This window comes from Cetorhinus maximus, chromosome 14 (genome assembly GCF_964194155.1).
Source record: "Cetorhinus maximus chromosome 14, sCetMax3.hap1.1, whole genome shotgun sequence".
NCBI classification, from domain to species: Eukaryota; Metazoa; Chordata; class Chondrichthyes; order Lamniformes; family Cetorhinidae; genus Cetorhinus; species Cetorhinus maximus.
Genome location: NC_135892.1, coordinates 76110008 through 76125723, shown reverse-complemented (window position 1 = coordinate 76125723; position 15716 = coordinate 76110008).

Below are 15716 nucleotides of genomic sequence, written 5' to 3'. Positions count from 1 at the left end.
TTTGGGATTTTAAAAAATCCATGGGGAATTTTATGGAGCGCACAAGAATGGGAACCATGGCAAGCGTGGTGACTTAATTACGTGGGATGAGATGCCTTGATTTCCCAACGGCAAGTTGAGATGCGGAGAAAAAGTCAGCGGCATGTTGAGCCTTATGCTGGCCTGTCATGGGTTCATACTTGTAATACATTCACATGCCAGGAATACTCATTGGCCAGAATTGTGTGCTCGTTAAGCAGACATGTAGTAGATATGAACGGTTACGACATGGGGTGTGATAACGTTGGGAGAGTGTCCCGAAGTCATTGCGCCGTCTTGTGATATTTCGGTCGGTGGATGTGCGCGGAAGTTGGAACTGCGCACCCTCGACTGTTAAAGGGCCAATTAACTCCATTTAAAGAGCAATTGACAGCAATTTTAAGTGGCCCATGCACTTTTATGCTCAACGCATGGGGCAATCGTCCAGGTGGCCTTCGCATTTTTCATTCATTCTAATTCTAGGGCAGGATAAAAGACCCGCAGGATGTTGGTAACGTAAGTTGTTTGGAGTTGGTTTTAAGATTGTTTCTGGCATCTTTCGGTGTTTTGGAGAACTCTCTGATTTTTAAGCATTTGCTTTTCTGTGCAGAAACCTGTGCAGCCATCTGTACAGAAATGAGGATTGTGGACTCTGCTAGAGGGACCTCCTCTTCTGAGGAAGAGAGAGCCAGAAGGGAGAGGAAGCCAGCTGCCCGCAGGCACTGTCCCAGAGTCGAACCAATGGACCGAGAGACGCAGCCAGAAGGGCTACAGGGCCAACAGGAAGTGCGAGACAGAAGGGTCTGGAGAAGCCACTTTACCCACCAGATAGCGTGTACAGGCAATGATCATGCTACCTGGACATGTTAGAGGTTCAGTGTCGAAGAAGGCTCCGCCTCACCAGGGACACATCACCTCTATATGTGAAATGATCGTCCCCGAAATTGGCTCCAATTGTATAGGTGACCACTCTATGCCAGTGACCCTGAAGATGACAGTTGCCCTGAACTTTAATGCCTTAGGTTCTTTCCAGGGGTCTGTGCGAGATCTATGTGATGTCTCCGAATCAGCTGCATCAAACATGTCACTGACGCTCTGTTCTGAAGGTTCGGCACCTCCATTAACTTCAGGACAGACGAGGCCAGCCAGACAGAACGATCTGAGGCTTCTTTGCAATTGCAGGATTTCCCTGCATTCAGGGAGCCATTGACTGCACGCATGTGCCCATAAAGCTGGCAGTTGGGGAGCCGGATGCCTTTGTCAATAGAAAGGGCTTCCATTCCCTTAATGTCCAGATTGTGTGTGACCACAAGAGCTAGATACTGTAGGTCTGTGCCAAGTATCCAGGAAGCTGCCATGATGCCAACAACCTGTGTCACACCCAGGTGGCAAGGCTGTTCATTACCGCAGCACACTTGGATGGCTGGCTCCTGGGGGACAAAGGCTATCCGGTGAAAAGGTAGGCCTACTCAAGATGAGGTTTCACTGCCTGGACGGCTCAGGGGGATCCCTGCAATATCCTGCAGAGTGTGTTTCCCTTATTGTTGCTGTCTACTGCAAACTGCTCAATCTTGCTCTGTCAAAGAGGGACCCATTGGAGCATGTAGACAGCGATCCTGTTCCACAGGCTGCAGAGGATGATTCAAGTGCTGAGTCTGAGGAGGAGACTGAGGAGCCTCAGGGTGAGGAGCAAGATCCCATTGTGAGGATGCTATGGGAGGCAGGGAAACCAGGGAGGCCTTGATTCAGGGAACTTTTAGTTAGGGATCTAAAGCAAGGAGTCAAGGTGATGGCAAAGGAAACACCACCTAACTGATTGTTCTGGTTAGGCACTTCCTGTCACCTTTCCCTCAAGTCCCGACCTATGAAATAAACTTTGCAGCCCTTCATATGTGTGACACACAACTCCCTGGCCTCTTTCCTAACAATTATATGAAGCACATGAAGGCGTTTGCACATTATTTAACATTTTAATATTGAAGGCAAAGATATATATGCACCTGTACACACGTGCCAAGGAGAAATTAATCACCCTTGAGACCTCTTATATGATCATCGTGACAAAGCTTTCCGCTTGCGAGTGTTACGTCTTGGTGCTTCTCCTCGCTGGCAGCTGGGTTGGAGTCAGGCTGCTGACTCTGATGTACTTTCGGCCTTGATGAGCTTGGTGGCCGTCCTCTGGTCACTGGGGCCTGTGTGGGCCCCATCGGGGCGGGAGTGTCCAGTGCCATGGCTGGGCACTCCTCCATCATCACGGTCTCCTCAGATATGACAGTCACTGGCAGAGGGTCCGGAGGAGCTGCTGCCATCATTGAGAGTGCCCTGAGAGGGGCCCCCAGATGTGAGCTGCAGGTCGTCTGCCAACATGAGGTTGGCTTGAACCTCCCTGCTCACCATAGATGGATGGGCAGCTGGCAGAGTCACTAGATGCCTCATCCATCTCTCACATTGGCAGTGACCGGTCACTGCCAGCGTGTGGGCTGAATGCAACCCCAGAAAGCTCTGATTGGGTTTCTGGAGCTGCCTCTCCATGAGAATCACCACTTTCTCTATGGAGGAAGCTGTGCTTTCAGGACTGTGGGTCAACACTGTGTTCATGCTCTGTATGGACTCCTCCAACACAGAGACCATGGCAGGCAGACCATCAGGGATCTCTGCCAGATCTTCCCCTGCATCCTGTTGGACCTCCAGCACCTGCCACTGATGGATGACTCCAGAGGCTCATCATCTGCCTCGGGCATTGTCCTGGTCTCCAGCAATCCTCCAAGTGCTGGTGTCCTGGGGACCCTCTGTCTCTGCCAGCTCCTCAGGTGAGTGTGATGTGCCTTCACCAGTGTTGTTAGATCCTAGACGCCAGTTAGTTGGATCTTGTTCACACGCTTGTTGTAAGTGGTGGCCAATTTGGTACTAATGATAGAGTTGAGTAGCAGACACTTCATAGGGAGAAACTCTGTGTTTATTTACAAAGGTACACAGCAGCAACTAAACATGTGCTTACACTTCAAACTCTACCTCTACACTACTGCAACTACTAACTACTGACCACAGACTACTAACCACAGAGGTAGCCCACGCTACTCTGCTATTGGACACTAAGATCATGTGATCTTCCTTAATAATATTCTTCTTAAAGGTCACATTAGAGTACCACAAGTGTGCACTATAATCTGATCTGATATGCATATGCCCACTGACGTGTCTGTACCTGCGCTGGTGCATGGTGCAAAGGGAGGATGTGACACGGGTGTATCTGGCAGCTGGTCATCCTCTGAGGTCAAGGGAGGCTCCTTGCGGTCCTCCTGGGAATGTAATGTTGTGCTATCTGAGGGAGGAAGAAAAAATGTCAGTCCTGAGCAGCATTACAAAGTCAGAGTGCATTCGGTCTGGTTGCTTCTCAGAATGAACATCTGGCTGGGCAAAGACTACTGAAATGATGAGCAACAGACATTAGTTGATTTCACATGTCAGTCTTACAACTGCTGCCCTACATCTTTCATACTCTCCCCCAAACTCTTACCTGTCCACTGGACTCTTACCCACTCCGAGACCTCTGCCTCTTTGTGACCAGTGGATCTGGCTCCATGTTCTCAGGCCATCACCTGTGCTTTCTCCTCCATCCCCACCACCCATCTGTCCTCACTGCTGCTCATTGTGACACCTCTTCTTCTGTAAGGACAGAAATGCTTTCATTATACCCCCACTAAATGTCAGAAAATCCAGCCTACCCCCAAAGACACTGGTTCAGGTGCCCTTCACATTATTGCACCTCACCTCGAAGGAAGTATACACTGACATTGGAGGCAGTCCAGAGAAGTTTCACTAGGTTGATCCCAGGTATGGAGGGATTTTCTTATAAGGAGAGGTTCGGCCTATACCCATTAGAGTTTAGAAGAATGAGAGGCAACCTTATTGAAACATATAAGAATCTTAGGGAGCTTGACAGGGTAGATGCTGAAAGGTTGTTTCCCCTTGCGGGAGAGTCTATGATCAGAGGGCATAATCTCAGAGTAAGGGATCACCCATTTATGACAGAGATGAGGAGGGATTTCTTCTCTCAGAGGGTAGTGAATCTGTGGAATTCTTTATCGCAGAGGGCTGTAGAGGCTGGGTCGATAAGTATATTCAAGGCTAAAATAGACAGATTTTTTAATCAGTAAGGGAATCAAGGGTTATGGGGAAAAGGCAGGAAAGTGGAGTTGAGGATTGTCACATCGGCCATGATCTTGTTGAATGGCGGAGCGGACTCGATGGGTCGAATGGCCTACTCTTGCTCCTACGTTTTCTGGTCTTATGGTCTTATGGTCACCTTGACACACATGCCAGCCATGGTATATCAAACCACAGGATTATGTACCACATTACGTTCTGCATTTCACACCCATGAGCACTAACAAGAGCTGCCACCCACAAAGATATCTTTCCATGGTTCCAACTGGAATCAGTACTGATCCTGGCAGAGGGCAGAAGGACATTAAACCTTTTCCTACACTGGATCCAGGTTCTGTGAAAGACATCATGGTCGCTGACCAGGCCTGCCACCTCTGTCCAGGCCTTCTTTGTCATGTGAGGTGGCCTCCTCTGACTGTCTTGCGGCACCAGTATGTAGTATCGGTCACTTACTGCCTCCAGCAAAACCCTAAGGCACTCACTTGGGGCAGACTGGCTCCGGGCATTTCCGTCATGCCTGGCTTGGGCTCCGGGCAACAATGGTGTTCTGGAGACAGTAGCAGCACTCTAACTCAAGTGATGTGTCAAAAAAAGCGCGATTTCCCAAAGCATCTCCGTGAGGCTCTTCAACGCAGACTTCCAGCCTTCAGGGAGCTCCATTTAAACCCCCTGCCCACATCCTTACTGGACCCAGTGCCCGCCCTCCTCCTGCCCCGCTGCCAGCGCTGAGCCTGTCTCAGTGCGCATTTCACATTGGCCGGCAGTTGATTGGCCAGCCAGCCAGTGTGACATAAATGTCAGGAGCTGATTGTGGGCAGGAGTGGATGTTACATCCACTTCCGGTCCCAATGATCACGCTCACCTGGCAAGCTAAAAATTCAGGCCTTTAGCTTGTAACTTTTTAAAATTATGCTCTTTAAGATAAAGTCAGAGGCACACAGGAATCTCGTTGCACCCTGTCTACCTTTGTTTAAAGGTGGTCTGCTTCAGTCAGCTTCATGCAGTTGTGGTTTTCCTTATTTCACTCTACAGCACATGGGAAGGGAGCAGGAGAATGGTAAGGCTGCATGGAGGCTTGGGACTGGCAAGGGTGAGCTAGCAGCGGGGGGCGGGGGGTTGTGGAGTGGGGTCAGAGGCATGGAAGTGTGTAAGAAGGATCTAGGGGAGGACAGAGAGTGGGTCGGGTCATAGAGGAGTGAAGTGGGAAGGGCCTGGCATCCTGGGTATGGAGGGGACAGTCAGTCAAGGTAAGAAAATGAGGGCCCTAAAGGGTGGTGTCAGTACTGTCGAAATATGGATCCATCTCAGGGTGTTGGCTGGCAGACTCTTTACAGTGCTTTGAGTTCACCTACAACCTTTCAATTATCCCCTTTGAGAGTGATATCAGAAAATCTCCTTTACGGTGTATAGGATGGAGGGCCAGCTGAGCCTGAAAGTTCAGCCATGTCCCACAGAGTGGCGAGTATGACACTGGCCACTAATATGAACATTCAATAAAGAGTCAACAAGAAAAACACAACATTGTTTCTTCCACAATGAAGGGTCCCTAACTGCCCTATAACCAATCAATGTATGCCAACCATGAGGCACAGCAGTACATTTAGAGCTCTGACTAAGCTGGTCTCAGCAACTAATGATGATGCAGACATAGAACCATAGAACCATAGGACACTACAGCACAGAAAACAGGCCATTCGGCCCTTCTAGTCTGTGCCGAAATATTATTCCGCTAGTCCCATTGACCTGCACCTAGTCCGTAACCCTCCAGACCTCTCCCATCCATGTATCTATCTAATTTATTCTTAAAACTTAAGAGTGAGCCCGCATTTACCACGTCAGATGGTAGCTCGTTCCACAGTCTCACCACTCTCTGAGTGAAGAAGTTCCCCCTAAACCTTTCCCCTTTCACCCTAAAGCCATGTCCTCTCGTGTTTATTTCTCCTAATCTAAGTGGAAAGAGCCTACTCATATTTACTCTGTCTATACCATGAATAAAATGAAATCAATATAATATGACATATTTACAATTCCAATTTAATTTTGAAAAACACTCGTGCCCTTTTGTGCTCTCAAGTCTAATGGGCAGAAAAGTTTTGGCTGTGATGAAGAGGCTCCCTGTTTGTCCAGGAGACTCTTTTATAGCCCATCTGTAGCTTCAGCATTCTCAGCTGATGGTGGGTTTTACACTTTCTCTGTCGTGGAATTGCATGTGTCCGCTGTACACACTGTCGGCACTTTCAATTTTAATTGTAATCGCGTGGGAAACAGGAAAGATCAAGAGATCAGAGGTGGCATACTCTTGCAGTTACACCATTGGGAATGGCATGCTGTTGACCAGGTCAGAGGCTAGGAATCCTGCAGCGAGTAACTCACCTCCTGACTCCCCAAAGTCTGTCCATCATCTACAAGGCACAAGTCAGGAGTGTGATGGAATACTCTCACTTACCTGGACGAGTGCAACTCCAACAACACTCAAGAAGCTTGATACAGTCCAGGACAAAGCAGCCCGCTTGATTGGCACCACATCCACGAACATTCATTCCCTTCACCATTGACGCACAGTAGCAGCAGTGTGTACCATCTACAAGATACACTGCAGGAATTCATAAGGCACCTTAGACAGCACCTTCCAAGCCCACAACCACTACCATCTGGAAAAACAAGGGCAGCAGATACATGGGAACACCACCACCTGGAAGTTCCTCTCCAAGTCAGCCACCATCCTGACTTGGAAATATATCGCCGTTCCTTCACTGTCACTGGGTCAAAACCCTGGAACGCTCTTCCTAACAGCACTGTGGGTGTACCTGCACCATATGGATTGCAGCGGTTCAAGGGGGCAGCTCACTACCACCTTCTCAAGGACAACTAAAGATGGGCAATAAATGCTGGACTAGCCAGTGATGCCTACATCCTACGAATGAATAAAGAAGAAAACAAGGCAAAATCGCCCCCCCCGCCATAATGTCAATATAATGCCAATATTTTTGATAAAAAGCGCTTTCCACTGAACAAAATGGTGAGCACGTGATTTGACTTTATCTATGACATCCAGTAAGAAGTTCTTTGTTTGAAAAAACACAATGGCCCCGATATTTATGGGGAGGGGCGGGGGAGGGTGTGGGCGAGGAAAGTTAACACGTGGCTAAAAAATTGGTGTGGGAAAGTGGGTTTCATTTTCATTGGACATTGGCACCAATATGGGGCAGGAAGGAGCGGCACCACATGGATGGATTTCACTTGGAATCATAGAATTAAAGGCCAGGATTTTCCCCTCGGCGATTTGGGGGCGGGGCCCGCTTGCCGAGGGGAAAATGACGCGGGATGACTTCGGGAGGAATCCCCGACATCATCCCAGGCCATTTAAATCTTCAGGAAGGCGGGCGGACAGTGAAATCAGCTGTCCGCTGGCCGACCTTTCAATGGCCATTTAAGGCCATTGATAGGCTCACTAAGAGAGTTAAATGCTCTGCCCGTCCAACCTTAAGGCTGGTGGGCAGGCCAGGAGCTCCAGTGGCCTGTAGAGTATTAATGAAACTTCATCCACTGGAGGAATGAAGTTTCATTACCGTTTTGTAAAAATGTAATAAATTTTATGAGCTTGTTATCAACATGTCCCATCTCGTGTGACATTGTCACATGAGGGGGACATGTTAATAATTTTAAAATGTCTCTATTTTTTGACTTTACTTATCTTTCACTAAATTCCGTGAGACAGGACTTTGCCTCAGGGAGCAGTGCGCTTTCGCACGCATGCGTGAAAGAGCGCACTTTGACAGTTGGGGATTCCCTCCTCCCCGGAACAGGAAGTGCATAGCGTTTCCCATCGGGCAGGCCACTGGGCAGGCCTTAATAGGCCCAACCACTCAAAATGGTGGTGAGCCCCGTTTCGGCGGCGGGGTTCAGCTGCCCGCCCACTGCTGAGCCAGTGGGGTCCGCCTGCCAGCCAAGGGCTAAATTCTGCCCATAGAATGGTTGCAGCAAAGAAGGAGGCCATTCAGCCCATCAATCAAAGTCTAGGTCATTAGCATAGATCAAGAAAAGCAATGGTCCTAATACCAACACTCGGGGATACCCATTATATACCTTCCTCCAATCCGCAAAACAATCATTCACCACTACTCTCTGTTTTGTGTCACTCAAACAAATTTATATCCATGCTGCCACTGTTCCTTTTATTCCACGTGCTTTAATTTTGCTGACAAGCTTCTCACGTGGCACATAGGAACATAGAAAATAGGAACAGGAGTAGGCCATTCAGTCCTTTGAACATGCTCCGCTATTCAATTAGATCATGGCGCACTTTATAAAATGCTTTCTGGAAGTCCATGGGCAGAATTTCGCCCTTGTGGGGTGGGCTTGGTGGGGGCGGGCTTCCTGACTGCCACTCACGATCGAGGCTGGAAGGCGGTTTCAGGCTTGCGGGCCAATTAAGGCCCGCCCAGCATGAATAGTGAGTGGCAGAGCTCAGCACTGCCTGTGTGGGTGGAGGGAGGAGGGTGAGAGGGGCGGGCGCGAATTTAGTGCATACCCGCAAGCGAGCACTTGATAATCTCCCTGGGGCACAGGGCCGCCTCAGGGTGATGAAGAGTTTAACAAAAATAAAGACATTAAAAATGTTATAACACATGTCCCCTCATGTGACTCTGTCACATGAGCAGGGACATGTTATTAATTAAATTTAAATTTTTTAATTTTATTTTTATTTGCTTTAGGAAACCTCATCCCGCCCATGGATGAGCTTTCCTAAAAAGTGCAAAGGTCGCTTGGCCTTTTCACCTGCCCACCAACCATAAGGTTGGACGGGTAGCGAAAAATTAAAGTTAATAACCTTGTCGATGTCCTTAACAGGCCTTTTAATTGTCGGCGGGTGCGCTTCCGACTCTGGCGCGTTCCTGCTGACCACGATATCGCGTGACTGCGGTACATGCATCCTTTGGATGTCAGTGTGTAATGCCTGTATGAATTCCAAGTGCTGTTGCATGTGATTCCTCATGAGCATCTGTGCAGCAGGGCCCAGTGACAAAGGCTGCCCCTGCAATGATTCAAATGCTACAGCTCTGGAGATGCCCCCGAGGGAAGCTCCACGATGAGGATGACCACCATTTGTATCTCAGCCACAAGCAGTCTGCCTCCACCTCCTCTGAGGCCACAAAGGGAGTACCAAATAAAAGTGGCTGAGCGCAGATGCCACTTTAGACAGAGCACTTAGTGGGTCACTGAGGTGTCTTCTACCTGCAACTACACTGTTTTCCTTTCTGAACATCATGGGGAGAATTTTTCCCATGTCGGGTGGGCCGGTTGGGGGCGGGAGTGGGCGTGGGCGTGGACTCAGTCGCCGCCTGCGATCGGGTCTGTGCCGCCATTTTACACGGGGGGGCCAATTAAGGCCTGCACAGCGTCCTTCACGACTCCCGTGCATAGCAGGAGTGAGGGGGCAGCGGCGAGCGCACTCAATCCGCTGGGTCTAATGGTGACCCGGCAGTCTGTATAAAGGAAGGCCTGGCAGCCTTGGAAAGGCTGCTCGCAATGGCTGAGTGAAGGGTTCTGCAGAGAGGCAATGTTGGTGACGCAAGTCCGGAGGGTAGGCCAGCGGGGCAGGCCAGGCCAGAGGGTAGGCCAGCGGGGCAGGCCAGGCCAGAGGGTAGGCCATCGGGGCAGGCCAGGCCGGAGGGTAGGCCATCGGGGCAGGCCAGGCCAGAGGGTAGGCCATCGGGGCAGGCCAGGCCGGAGGGTAGGCCATCGGGGCAGGCCAGGCCGGAGGGTAGGCCATCGGAGCAGGCCAGGCCAGAGGGTAGGCCAGTGGGGCAGGCCAGGCCAGAGGGTAGGCCAGCGGGGCAGGCCAGGCCGGAGGGTAGGCCATCGGGGCAGGCCAGGCCGGAGGGTAGGCCATCGGAGCAGGCCAGGCCAGAGGGTAGGCCAGCAGGGCAGGCCAGGCCGGAGGGTAGGCCATCGGGGCAGGCCAGGCCGGAGATAAGGCCATCGGGGCAGGCCAGGCCAGAGGGTAGGCCAGCCAGACAGTGTGCCCTTCATTTTTCAGATGAGTGCCTAGCTGCCCTCCTGGAGGAGGTGGCACTGTGGCGGGAGGTCCTTCGTCCGAGGGAAGGGAGGCCACAAAAGGTTCAATGATCTCCTGCATTCGGAAAGGGTGAGCACCATGTTGCCTCAAGTCACTTAATGCAGCCGTCACCCTTTCCCCCCAACACCATCCTGCAACCCCCCCCAGCAACTCTGAGTACAGAAACGTCATTGAATCCCTCACGGCATGGATCCCTCGCTGGGTGTGACAGCAGAGATTGCCCATGCCCAGTTCACCCTGAGAGGGTTGAGCTAGGATGGGTTCTGCATCCGCAGCATGTGTGACACTGACACTCAGAGTGTAGAATGGGGGTGAAAGTCCAGGGTCTGCACCTAGGCAGAGTGCTGGAACTGGGAAGCATGTCAAAGTCAGGGTGCTAACATGCTGGGAGGGGAGCTTCCAGTTGGCGGGGCACCAATCCATCTGCTGGTCTTTGTGCTCCACGTGCTTGTGCCTCCTTGCTTAGCAAAGTTACACCTTGTGGTGCCACATGTAAAGGAGGCAGCATTTAGGAAATAGGGGGGTGGTCAGCCCTGGCTTGTTTGGGTGAGTGTGCGGCAGCTGCAGGGTGACGAAGAACTGGAGCCCTGCAATGTCCCACTCTGGCTGGGTTGGCAGGGATGCGATGGGAATTCAGGTACAGGCTGGACTAATCAATACTCCTCTCCCCTTTTCAGGAAAAGGCTGCGCACAATGCATCAGAACGAATGCGGACTGGCGGAGGGCAGGCCCAGTTGGCCAATCTTTCGAGCAGCAGGCCGTAGACCTTGAGAGGCATTATGCCCCCAGGTCCACTGGTGGCGGTGAGGCTGGGGTGCCAGGGGGAGGTATGTTTGGTGAGCACTCAGGTCACCATGTGTGTCACAGAAGCCATGGCACTGCTGAATGCTCAGTGATTGAAGTTAACAACATGGGTTTACCATTGATTATGGAAGGATGAGCGTATAATGATCTGGGGAAGCGGCATGCACATTGACATTGTCTGCACTGTAGCCAATCAAATGTCGTTTTTCTTCCGTTCAGCATCACCGGAGCTGACGAGGTGTCAGCTGTGGCTCAGTCCATAGCACCCTCGCCTTTGAATCAGAAGGTTGTGGGTTCACGTCCCACTCCCGGAAACCAAGAACTGTGATTGTACTCAAAAGAGTTGCAATCTGTGACTGTTGATAACTCGAAAGAATTTTTGGGAGGTGTCAGCTGTGGCTCAGTTCATAGCACTCTCGCCTTTGAATCAGAGGGTTGTGGGTTCATGTCCCACTCCCGGAAACCAAGAACTGTGATTGTACTCGAAAAGAGTTGCAATCTGTGACTGTTGATAACTCGAAAGAGTATCACCGGAGCTGGGCCGGGAGGGGGAGGCAGAGGGCCCACCTCTCACCCCTGAAGCCCCTGAGCAACTCCACTTTCCAGCATCACACCATCTCTGCCAGGCAGGAACCAGCGCAGATACTAGCACCTCGGTGGGAATTAGATCTTTGGCTAGTGTCCCAGGGCATGGCGGTGAGGGCACTTCACACTTACTAGAGGTGCAGGTGGAGACAGAGAGTGCCCAGGGCGCTGGCAGTCTGAGGACTGTTGGGGACCAGGTACTTGCTCGGTCGGTGGCTGATGATGTGCCTCTGGAGTCGTCCATGAGGCAGCGAATGCTGGAAGTGCAGCAGGGTATGCGGGACGATCTGGCGGAGATTCATGAAGCTACGCGTGCTGGAGGAGTCCACGCGGAGGATCGCTGATGCAGTGAGCCTCATGGCTGAGCATCATGCTTCCTCCATGGAGAGAGTGGCGACTCTCGTGGAGAGGCACTTCCAGGAGAACAATCAGGTCCTCCTGCGGTTGCGCTCAGACCTGCAAGCCCTTGCAGCTGGTCAGTGTCAGTGTGGAAGATGGTCTGGGCACCAAGCTCAGTGCCCATCCATCTACGGTGAGCAGGGAGGTCTGAAGCGGCCTCATGTTGGCGCAGCAGCTGCCTGTCGTCTCTGTGGGCTCCTCTCAGGGTGCTCCAGGTGAGGGTAGCAGCTCCTCCGCGCCCCTGCCAGTGACCATGGGATCTGATGAGGCTGTGGCGAAGGGGGAGAAGCCAGCCATGGAACTGGCAACTCCCTCCCGGGCGGGGCCAGCACAGGCTCCATGGGCCAGAGGTCATCAAGGCCAACAGGACAGCACAGTGAGCAGGCTGTCTCAGATTCCAGTGCCAGCGAGGGGACAGCATCTAGACGTAGCACCCGCAAACATAAATTTACGGCACCTTAGGCACACCACGGGTTTCTCACTGGTGCTTTTATATTGGCCCATAGTACTTAGTCGAAGACTCAGTGTGATGTCCAACATTGTTTTTGTTTTGCTTTATGAATTTACTTTTGTTTTCTCAATAAATTTTGACATGTTGCCATGCCTCAGGATGATTCCTTATTTCTGCACGTGTATGGGAAGCCATGATGTTATGAGTGAGTTGTTTGACATTGAGCTTTATTGACAAGGGTCTTGTTTAATGTTAGTATCCAGGCAGATTCAGCGCTCAGGTATCGGGTATGGAGCCTCCAGCCCTGGCGTGTGTTGAAGGTCCATCTGTGGTGTGCTAACTGAAAGTTCTTTGGATTAAAGCCTCCCGGGTGTCCCTGCCTCCCTGGAGTATGCTTGGGTCTGCGTCTAACCCCTTAGCTTTCCCATGTGCATGCTCATCCCCGGACTCACTGCTGGAAGCCTCATCGTGTGCAGCCGGAGCAGCTGTGTCGATGTCTTCCACATCCACTGCGTCCCCCCTTTCCCACACCAGATTGTGGAGAGCGCAGCATGCAACCATTATCAGCGACACACGATCTGGGGGGTACTGGAGTGCATCCCCTGAGTGGCCCAGGCATCGGAAGCACATCTTGAGAAGACCGATGGTTCTCTCCACCACAGCCCTTGTGGTGCCCTGGCTTCTATTGTACAGCTGCTCAGCTTCTGTTCTTGGATGGCGGAGAGGCGTCATGAACCATCTTCTGAGGGGATAGCCCTTGTCACCCAGCAGCCATCCATCCAGCCGGGCTGGAGAACTGAAGAGCCCCGGCACCTGGGAGTGTCTGAGGATGCAAGCATCGTGGGAGCTGCCTGGGTAACTTACACAGACTTGTAGAATCAACATCCTGTGATCACACACTATCTGCACGTTCATGCAGTGGAAGCCCTTCCTGTTGACGAAGGCACCGGATTCACCTGCTGGCGCCTTGATGGCCTCATGTGTACAGTCTATAGCACCCTGGACGCGGGGGAAGCCAGCAATGGCCGCAAAGCCTCTGGCTCGCTCTGTCTGGCTGGCCTGGTCCCAGCAGTAGTGGATGAAAGTCAATGCATGCCTAAACATAGCGTCTGTAACCTGCTTGACACAAGTGTGGAGAGCCGATTGGGAGACTCCGCAAAGATCACCCACCGACCCCTGGAAAGAGCTGGAGACATAGAAGTTCAGGGCAGCTGTGACCTTCAGAGCCACTGGCATGGGGTGCCCACCCACACAGTTTGCGGAGATCTCTGGGTCTATCATTTGGTAGATGGAGGTGACTGTCTCCCATGAGATACGGAGCCTCCTTTGGCACTGGACCTCAGACATATTGAGGTAGCTTCTTCGCCACCTGTATACCCTGGCAGCAGGAAATTGGCATCTTCTGCAGCCCCTCCGCCTTTGACTTCCTGTTGGCCCTGCACCCCTTGTGCCTGCGCCTCTCCTCCCAAAGGTGGCTCCCCTGGAGGCTGAATGTGGATTCCTGGCCTCCTCCCCCCTCTGGCCCTCCCTTCCTTGTCAGAGGAGGTGCCTCCAGTTGAGAGCACAACTCCCATTCCCAGGCTAAGGGAAGGCTTCCTGAAAGCTGCAGGCCCCAGAAATAATTTCTACGATAGAGTCCTGACCAGGGCTTTTACTCCTGTCCTAGTAGCTGGTTTGAGTTTTGAAGTCTTCTTGCTCAGTCAGGCAAGTATAAATTACTTTCACACATAAATACCTCAAACATCACATTCGCGACCCCAATCACCCCTCTTATCCATCCTTGAGTGAGGTTTCTACAAATGTCTCCTACCCGCCTGCCCGTTGCGAAAATCGAGATCAATTGCTGCCTCAAGGGCTTTAAATGGCCCGTTAATTGATGGCAGGCGCGCATCCAAACTTATAGCGTGCCCGCCTTCCCAAATATCGCGATGGCGCGCGGTGACGTCGGGACGCTCGCCCGGCATCACCGTGTGTCATTTTATGTGCGGACATGCAGGCCCCGCGAAAATTCTGGCCCAGGTGAATAATGGTATTTGAAGCCAGACACATGAGACTCCTTTTACTAATGATGGGACCAGAAAAGAGAAATGAAGCGTTGAAGCAGAGCAAGGGCATGTCAATGGAGATGGTGAAACCTCCAGACAGATGTTTAACCTCATTGGCGGTAAGAGTTTACATGTTTCAGGCTGTGCCTTCAAAGGAAGGCTTAGCACAGGCCCTTCAGAGTGAGTTCCATACCATGCTGCTCCTCCTTGTTAGAGGGGCCCACTTGAAATCAAGGATGCTTGGATCAGATGATCTCTAACACTGGCGGCATTCTGATGAGACCCTCGAGACCCGCACCAGGCCTCCTTGTGCAGCTGGGGAACCTCGGTTTTCTGAATTTTCCCCCTCTGCCTCCTCTTCTTCCTCCTTATCCACGTCCTGCTCCGTTGGGCTGTCTCCTTTCAGGGCCTCACCCCCTCCAAGTTTCACACCTCTTTGATGGCCATGTTATGGATTGCGCAGCAGTTCACCACAATAAGTGAGACCCTTGCAGGAGTACATTAGAGGGCCCCACTTGACCGATCCAAGCACTAGAACATCAGGCATCCAATGGCCTACTCAATAGTTGTCCTAGTGAATGAATGATTTGGTTGTATCGCCTCTGTGCCTTTGTCTCGAACTCTTGGTAGAGGGGTGAGTAGCCGCATCTTCAAGGGGTATCTCTTGTCCCCTAAAATCCAACCACGTAGTTTGGTGTACTGGAATGAAGAATTGCAACAGCCTGGATTGGTGGAGGATGAAGGAGTCATGGCAACTATCAGGAAAGCAAGCGCACACATGGAGGAAATTCTTTGTGTGGTTGCAGACCAGCTAACATTGAAGGAGTGGAAGCTCTTCCTGAAGGTGAATCTCATTGTCGGTTGGTACCCGAATGGTCACCTGGGGAATCCATTGATGGAAGTAAAACCGACCATCCTCTGTGCCTGCGATGCCTCATCTACCTGGAATTGAATGTACTGTACATCCCTGGCAAGTAGGGCATGGGTGACATGCAAGGCGCAGTAGTTGTTGCACAATACCACCAATGCCTACAGTTGATTCTTATAAGAGCCAAAAGTGAAGAAGTTCAAGGCCAAAGTGACATTGACGGTTAGCGGAAGGGCATGGTGACCATTGCCGAGGGGTGTGAGGTCTTCAGCGATGAGGGCACAGATGTCTGTAATCAGC